The following is a 9,076-nucleotide window of genomic DNA, read 5'->3' as shown; positions in this document are numbered from 1 at the left end:
ACGCAGGATAAATGTGCGCACCGTTTTTTTTTTTTTTTTACTCAATGACGCAGGAATGAAACGTAGAAATGTATAGCGTGTTATTCCCCGCTTCAGGAAATCTTTGTTTCACGTAGTTTTCAGTATGTGCGTTTGATCTACATAGTTTCTTTCGCCTGTGCAAACTTTACAACCCACAGTGGGAATTCTTTCGTGTTACTTTGTTTTAAAGTACTATCTACTTGTGTCGAATAAAATGCGTACTGCGACACTGCCAATGTGCCTGTGTTATGAGCTCTTGGTTCATTTATTTGACGACGCCTGTGCGGAAGTACTGCACCCAAGTACTTCGGCAAGAAGAACTTCCTTGTACAACAGGGATGAAGTGCAACGAAGCTGCAAATCGATACTTATCGGAAAACGGCCCTCTTTGTTTCTATCTCTTCTTTGACCTCGCAGGGTGGTCTCTTTTGACGTGTTTAAACAATTGTAGCCAAAAGCGCTTCGTGCCTAGCAAAACACGTCAATACTGTTAGTACAGCGACATGACGCCATTTGCATATGGGCATAAAACTAACCAAATGCAAAACATCGATGTAGTTTGGCTATTTTGCTTGCACAATCAGCCCTGCAATTTCGGCACAGAAGAGGCTCCATTAAAATCACATTTTGGTCATGTTACAGCCGAGCAAAAACCTCCAACTGACATTATGCTGTGGATTACATTGCTATTTCTCGCATAGACAGTCACATGACTCCTCCTCACCTGGTAATATGTTTCGGTAAAATACATCCACATGTTCGTCTCTGTCTTCGCGTTGGTGTTCATATTGAAGTCCTGCTACCGCATTAAGTAGCCTACGAACCAGGTCGTCAGGTTGATCAGATGCCAGCACTGGCACTGTTGGTGGTGGGCCGTCTGTACAGTCGGTAAAAAAGTTCCTAGGATAAAATAGAGAACCTTAGCAAAATATTTTACAGCAACTAGTGACTCATAAACTACTCATAAAATGCGTGGGACCCGTATGTTATGGCAGTACGCCCACACAGCAATGCAACGCCACGGTCGGGAATGGGCCCCTCAACTACAAGCTCAACTGCGGAAAACCACATCCATGATGTCACCACGGTGGGCAAGCACTAAATTTTAAAACCTAAATGAAGCCAAAAGTGAATATATTGCTTATGAATGACATTTAGCTTTTATGTCATACGTTTTACGCATTTTTCCTTCAAAAATATTATTTTAAACTCTGATTGGTGCCTAAGGTTTCCCCTGTAATAAAGTATTCACACTTTCTCATTTTGAATGTATAGAAGCAATTACGCCGCTGTTCCTATTGACACGTGTGCTTATATTTATCGGGCCACCGCGTTTCGCCGTCTAACAAATCTTAACGCGCAGCGCGGGACGCGCCGGCATGTATCCGAAGTTTCTGGAAAGTTACCGATGCTTGTATCCGCTGTCTGTTGTCGCCGAACCTTGCGTTATCTGATTTCATCGCGTGACGCGAATGGTGTAGAACTTTGTGGAAGGCACGCGGGCCCCAACGATTAGTATGGAAAATTCGATGACTACTGTATAAAAGCAGACGCGCTGGACCCACTGAGGATATTTTCGACGATCGCCGACCGTGTTCGCCGCTATCGTTGTGCTATAAGTGTAGCCTGTTTTTGTGGACACAGGTTCAGGAAATAAAAGTTAGTTTTGTCCTTCACAGTATTGCTACTGTATTCTTCAATGTCACTACCACGCGGCATCTGGTGGAGGTTCTTTTTGTTAATGCACCGGGCGCCCCCGACAAGCGGTGATCCAAGCCTGGACAGCAAAGAGAACGCCAACGTTGTCCCGGACCATCGAGCAAGATGCCGTCTTCAACAGCTTCCGCCGGAGCACGGACTTCTACCGGAGAAGACCAAGAAGATTGTGACCAAGGCAACCCCAATGGCAGCGCCAGCGTCCCCCCATCGCGCTGCAGCAGCCCAGGGAACCGCCGACGTTCCGCATTTCCACATTTGAGGACCCGGAAAGCTGGCTGGAAACGAATGAGAGGGTTGCGACGTTTAACAGCTGGGCAAGTGACGACAACCTACGACGTGTCTATTTCACATTGGAGGACGCTGCCAGGACGTGGTTCGAGAATCCAGAAGCCACCCTAACGACGTGGGACCTCTTCCGAAGCGGCTTCCTGCAAACATTTACAAGCGTCGCGCGAAAAGAGCGAGCCAAGCTCGACTGGAAACCAGAGCGCAGCTGCCGAATGAGACGATCGCGATCTTCAGTGAGGAAATGAGCCGCCTGTTCCACCACGCCGACCAAGAAATGTCCGAGGAGAAGGAAGTACGCCTACTGATGCGTGGTGTAAAGGAGTAACTTTTCGCCGGGATGGTAAGAAGCCCACCGAAGACAATCGACGGGTTTCTTCGTGAGGCGACGAGCATTGAGAAGGCACTGGAATTGCGGAACCGGCAATTTGACCGACGCACCAAGCCAACAAGCTACGCCGGAATTCATTCATTGGCCACGGACGATCTGTGCGAGACCATCAGAGCCATTGTGCGCGAAGAACTGCGCAAGGTCTTGCCATCGTCGCAGCCTCAAGTGGCCTTGATCGCCGACATCGCGAAAGACGAGGTGCACCGATCGCTTGGAGTTTCTGAGGTGCAACCACAACTACCGCAGCCCCAGCCAGAAGCCATGACTAACGCGGGCGTCGCACGCCGTCAAGGTTCCCCTCTGCGACCGCGCCAGGGCCCTGTAACACCACAATTCCGCCGTCCGCTGCCGCCAGCACGACCACCCGTCACCCAGCGCACCTACGCGAGGAAGACGGACATTTGGCGAGCCCCCGACCACCACCCGCTCTGCTACCACTGCGGCGAAGCCGGCCATGTGTACCACCGATGCCAATACCGCGACCTGGGATTGCGAGGCTTCGCCATCAACGCACAGCGCCCGAGGGAAGGTGAATGCCCTTGTGACATCGCCGACTACCTCGCCGCTGTTCGCCGTCACTAGGCCGCTACCTGTCGCCGCAGCGCCGAACATACACTGGCCCAGCCCGGGGCCGGTCCGTGCGCCCATATCCGGAAAACTAAACGCAGCAACCAATGGAGGTGCGGTTGCTGCTCGTCGAACTGACGAAGATCCTCCGCCGCCGACGAAGACACCGAAGAAACTACCTCGACGACATAAAAATGACGAGACACCGCCGTCCCGACGAAGTCTGCCAGGAAAGACCCCGCTGACGAAAGACCACCTGACGATGCCACGTACCGACCACAGGTCAACGCGACGCAGCCGTGATCCGACGCCAAGGCCTAACTGTAACGCAAGAGAAAGAACCACCGACCTCGACGCGCTTCTCGACGGCCACGCAGTCACCGTCTTAGTCGAAACAGGAGCCGATTACTCCGTCATAAGTGGACCCATCGCAGCCCAATTAAAGAACTTTAACACTGCACCGGAAGGCCCGTTAATTCGGACCGCTGGAGGACACCTCATCACGCCGAGTGGGATCTGCACGGCAATAGTTACCATTCATGACCAGACTTACCCTGCCACCTTAGTTATCCTGCAACGGTGTTCACGAGACGTCATTCTCGGCATGGACTTCCTGAACCAGCACGGCGCAATCATCGACCTGAAGTCGAAGTCAATAACGCTGTCGAAAGATCAAACGATACCGCCGGAGAGCCCTCGTAGTCACCACGCCTTGAGTGTGCTCGAAGATCAAGTGAGCATCCCGCCTCGCTCCAGCATTCTCATTTCGGTCGGCACCGAAACACCCGCTGACGTAGACGGCGTCATCGAAGGTGACCAACGCCTACTGCTCGACCGTGAAATTTGCGTCGCAAGAGGGATCGCTCGACTGCACGGAGGAAACACGAAAGTGTTGCTAACAAACTTCAGCCAGGAGGTCAAGCACATCAACAAGGGCATGACGATCACATACATCGAGGAAATTCAGGAAACCAGCGATGCGTTTGTCCTATCGCATTCTGTCGCACATACCCCGATGACCGTAGTTCCCGAGCCAGACTTCGACATAAATCGAAGTCTCTCCGTGATTAAACAGAAACAGCTCCGAAGTCTGCTTCGACGCTACAAAGACTCCTTTTCGACGTAATCGAGGATTCGACAAACACCAGTCGCAAAGCATAGCATAATGACCGTAGACAGCGCTCCACCATCTCGCCACAGCCCTTACCGAGTAAGTCGACGAAATGCTGCGCGACGACATCATCCAGCCGTCTAAAAGCCCGTGGGCGTCTGCAGTTCTTTTATTGGAGAAAAAGGACGGAACCCTACGTTTCTGCGTCGATTATCGTCGACTGAACAAAATCACGAAGAAAGACGTATACCCCCTCCCACGGGTACACGACGCATTGGATCGGCTCTGCAATGCTAAATACTTCTCATCGATGGACCTCAAGTTTGGCTACGGGCAAATAGAAGTCGATGAAAGAGATCGCGAAAAGACCGCCTTCATCACGCCAGACCACCTCTATGAGTTCAAGGTTATGCCATTTGGACTGTGCTCGGCGTCTGCAACGTTCCAGCGCGTAATGGACATGGTTATAGCAGGATTGAAGTGGCATACCTGTCTTGTTTACTTGGGTGACGTCGTCGTCTTCGCCGGGAATTTTGACGATCACCTTAAGGGGCTTCCGACAGTATTAGTGGCCATCAAGTGATCAGGGCTCACTTTGAAGCCGAAGAAGTGCCACTTCGCTTACGATGAGCTTCTATTCTATTCATCAGCAAATCGGGAGTACGCCCCGACCAGTAGAAGACAGCTGCCATCGCAAAGTTCCCGCAGCCAATCGACAAGAAGGCAGTGCGCAGATTTCTTGGCATGTGTGCCTAGTATACGCGCTTTGTCAAGGACTTTTCACGCATCGCGCAGCCGCTAACACATCTAACGAAATGTCATGTCGAGTTCAAGTGGGAAACGCCGCAGGCCGATGCAGTTCAAGAACTCAAACGACGCATGCCGGCGCCGCCGGTACTTGCACACTTCGACGTGGACGCCGATATTGGAATACACACTGACGCCAGTAGCCTAGGCCTCGGTGCCGGCCTAGTCCAGAGAAAAGACGTAGTTGAACGGGTGATATCTTATGCTAGCCGGTCGCTGTCATAAGCGGAAGGCAATTATTCTACGACTAAAAAGGAATGCTTCGCCATCATGTGGGCTACAGCAAAATTCCGCCCCTACCTCTATGGCAGGCCATTCAAAGTCGTCAGCGACCATCACGCGTTGTGTTGGCTAGCTAACTTAAAGGACGCCTAAGGACGGCTGGCGCGGTGGAGCCCCAGACGCCACCTTAATATACAAGTCCGGAAGAAAACACTCGGACGCCGACTGCTTATCACGCATTCCCATCGATCCCCCGCCGCAAGACGACGAGGACGACGACGCCTCCTTGTAATAACAAGCGCGGAAGACTTCACTAAACAGCAGCGAGCAGACCCGGAGCTAAAAGGCCTCGTCGAGTACTTGGAAGGGAACACCGACGTTGTCCCAAGGGCATTTAGGCGCGGCTTGTCTTCGTTCACACTACAAAACAACCTGCTCGTGAAGAAGAACTTCTCACCAGTCCGCGCCAGCTGCCTTCTTGTTGTGCCGCCAGCGCTGCGTGCAGAAGTACAGCACGCCCTACACGACGATCCCACCGCTGGGCACCTCGGATTCTCCCGTACGCTTTCGAAGATACAGGAAATGTATTACTGGCCGCGTCTGACCGCCGACGTCGCCCGTTACGTCAAGACATGCCGAGACTGTCAGCGGCGCAAGACACTACCGACAAGGTCAGTAGGATTACTACAGCCGATCAAACCTCCTCGTCGACCATTCCAGTGGATTGGGATGGATTTGTTGGGGCCGTTTCCGACGTCAACAACCGGGAATAAGTGGATCGTCGTAACGACGGACTTCCTCACCCGCTTCGCTGAAACTAAAGCTGTACGAAAAGGCGGCGCAGCCGAAGTGGCGAAATTGTGCGTCGAGCACATCCTGCTGCGACATGGTGCCCCTGAAGTCCTCATCACCGACAGAGGAACGTCTTTTACAGCAGAGCTCACCCAAGCCATTCGGCAATGCAGCCAGACAAGCCACAGGAGGGCAACTGCCTACCACCCACAGACGAATGGTCTCACGGAGCGCCTGAACAAGACCCTCGCCGACATGCTAGCATTGTACGTCGACGTCGAACACAAGACCTGTGATGCCACCCTGCCGTATGTAACGTTCGCTTACAACACGGCGGTGCAAGAATCAACACAGATCATGCCATTTAAGCTGGTTTACGGCAGGAACCCGATGACGACGCTCGACGCCATGCTGCCGCACGTCACTGACGAGGAGAATCTTGACGTCGTTGCCCACCTCCAGCGCGCGGAAGAAGCCCGACAGCTCGCCCGCCTACAGATCAAGACCCAGCAGCGTACCGACAGCCGACCCAAGAACCGCTTCTACGCTTCTTCGAGTAGCAGCCCGGCGACCGTGTTTGGGTATGGAACCCGATACGCCAATGAGGACTGAGTGAGAAACTATTGCGGCGCTATTTCGTACCCTACAAGGTCATCCAACGTATTGGCGCACTGGATCATGAGGTCGTGCCAGACGGCATTTGGCATTCACAGCGGCGCCACGCGCGATCTGAAGTGATCCACGTGGTGCGCCTTACACCCTTACGGACGCTAACGAACTTCCTTATTTTGTTGTTTTATTTACTACGAGTGCTTTTCTTTATTACTTTCATTTGTTTGCAGCATCGGGTCGATGCTTTTTAAGAGGTGGATATTAACACGTGTACTTACATTTATCGGGCGACTACGTTTTGCCGCCTAACAAATCTTATCGCACAGCCCGGGATGCGCCTGCATGTATCCGAAGTTTCTGGAAAGTTATCGATGCTTCTACCCGCTGTCTGCTGTCTCGCCGAACCTTGTGTTATCTGATTTCATCGCGTGACGCAAATGGTGCAGAACTTTGTGGAAGGCACGTGGGTCCCAACGATTAGTCTGGAACGTTCGATGACTTCTGTATAAAAGCCGACGCGCTGGACCCGCTGAGGAGATTTTCGACGATCGCCGACCGTGTTCGCCGCTATCGTTGTGCTAATAGTGTAGCCTGTTCTTGTGGGCACAGGTTCGCCCAATAAAAGTTAGTTTTGTCCTTCACAGTATTGCTACTGTGTTCTTCAACCTCACTACCACGTGACACTATGATTATTTCGTGCATAAAGTGGGTTAGCTAAAACAATTTGTAGCTACAAGCCTGTTTCCCAGTGAAAATTCGTCTTAGTTGCCTTTACTTGTAAGAAAAAGTTACGTATTGTGGCAAGTGTCTTTCAGAATTCTATGAGTAGAACATTTAACAACACTAACATCACTAGGTTACGGTTTACAATGTTTGTTGCTCAGTTTGAGAGTGGTTGCACCGCGGACTTGGTCAAGCTCAGTAGAGCGTTCGCGACGAACCTGGCGCAGTAGTGTGGAATGAATATAAATCTTGAGAAGGTAAAGAAACTTGCGTACAGGGTGCTCTTTTTACTCTAAACAGATCTTAAACGTTGTATAATGTCGTAAAAACAGATTTAAAAGTCGTTATAGATTTAAAGTCGTATAAAAGTCGTACTAATCACTTCAGTAAATTTGCTTCTACATTACCACTACATAAACGCAGGTGGACACCAGTTGAAAAGAAAATATCACGCACGCAGAATACATGATTACAACCTTCTGTTACTAACATTATGTGCGTGTTGATATTGCCACCTTCTAGTGACGGCGACGTACGACGCAGTGTAAAAACTGTGAGTTACAAATCAACCTCTTCATTTGGGGAACAGGTGTCGAGTAGGACAAGTAACACTCGAGCACAATATTAGGGGCGAGCCTCTAAAATCATCGAAAATTGTCAAAAAATCTTATCTCCGGTCAAGCGCATTAGCTTTCGTGCATGACTCGTACAAGGTTCCAGCATAATCGCTGCTTCCCGCGTATCTTCAAGAAAGTATTGAAGAATTCGCTTCGCGCATACGATCTAATTACAAAAGTTCCAATCATGGAGACGGGTATTGTGCTGCCAGATAATTCTTCAGCGGGTGAAATGCAGTCCGCGAGAAAAGGACAGGTAAACACATGAATCAATATGGCAATAATGAATTGCATCATTGTGGAGAGTGAGTTACGCCCATCACTACAATTAAAAAAAAACATTATTTGAGTTGAAATAACGTCAAACTATTCGCTCCACTTAGGTGATTACGAACAGAGCACCCAGAAGCGCTGCTCGCAGTGGATCGTCTTCATGGTGCCGTAGGGCAGCCTGAATAGTGCCTGGGAAGTTGGCACAGATTTGCAGACTAACTCATTGCACTTTCCCTTCCGGAATGGAAGGGGGGACAACACAGCCACGCCGCGCGCATTTTTTGGGTTGTGCGAATACTGGCGGGCGATAATGCTCATGCCTTATCAACCGTGGACCAGAGGCTCGAGTCGAGAGGTGTCCGGGGAAGAACAATGCCGTTTAATTAAACCAAAGTCATATTAGAGAATACGAAAACACCATGCACAAAGTATGCACCAACAAGGCAAGTGTATCCAGCTGACGAAGGCTTACCTAGAACGTGTAAAACGACCTCGCGACGCCTACTGGCTGGTTGCGTGGGGAATTGCATCATCATCATCATCAGCCTGGTTACGCCCACTGCAGGGCAAAGGCCTCTCCCATATTTTTCCAACGACCCCGGTCATGTACTAATTGTGGCCATGCCGTCCCTGCAAACTTCTTAATCTCATCCGCCCACCTAACTTTCTGCCGCCCCCTGCTACGCTTCCCTTCCCTTGGAATCCAGTCCGTAACCCTTAATGACCATCGGTTATCTTCCCTCCTCATTACATGTCCTGCCCATGCCCATTTCTTTTTCTTGATTTCAACTAAGATGTCATTAACTCGCGTTTGTTCCCTCACCCAATCAGCTCTTTTCTTATCCCTTAACGTTACGCCTATCATTCTTCTTTCCATAGCTCGTTGCGTCGTCCTCAATTTGAGTAGAACCCTTTTCGTAAGCCTCCAGGTTTCTG

General features: G+C 50.6%; 1 long non-coding RNA gene across 1 annotated transcript in view; it reads right to left on the bottom strand.

The window, feature by feature from the left end:
- Window positions 1-749: 749 nt before the first annotated feature.
- Window positions 750-9,076, bottom strand: part of LOC140214370 (uncharacterized) — an 82,237-nt gene continuing 73,910 nt past the window's right edge. Inside the window, exon 3 of the long non-coding RNA XR_011891311.1 lies at window positions 750-921. This is a non-coding gene — a long non-coding RNA (uncharacterized lncRNA). The remainder of the gene's footprint in view (window positions 922-9,076) is intronic.

This window comes from Dermacentor andersoni, unplaced genomic scaffold, assembly GCF_023375885.2.
Source record: "Dermacentor andersoni unplaced genomic scaffold, qqDerAnde1_hic_scaffold ctg00000039.1, whole genome shotgun sequence".
Classification (NCBI taxonomy): Eukaryota; Metazoa; Arthropoda; class Arachnida; order Ixodida; family Ixodidae; genus Dermacentor; species Dermacentor andersoni.
Note: the sequence above shows the minus strand (reverse complement) of the source record. Positions and strands in the feature narration are given on the sequence as shown.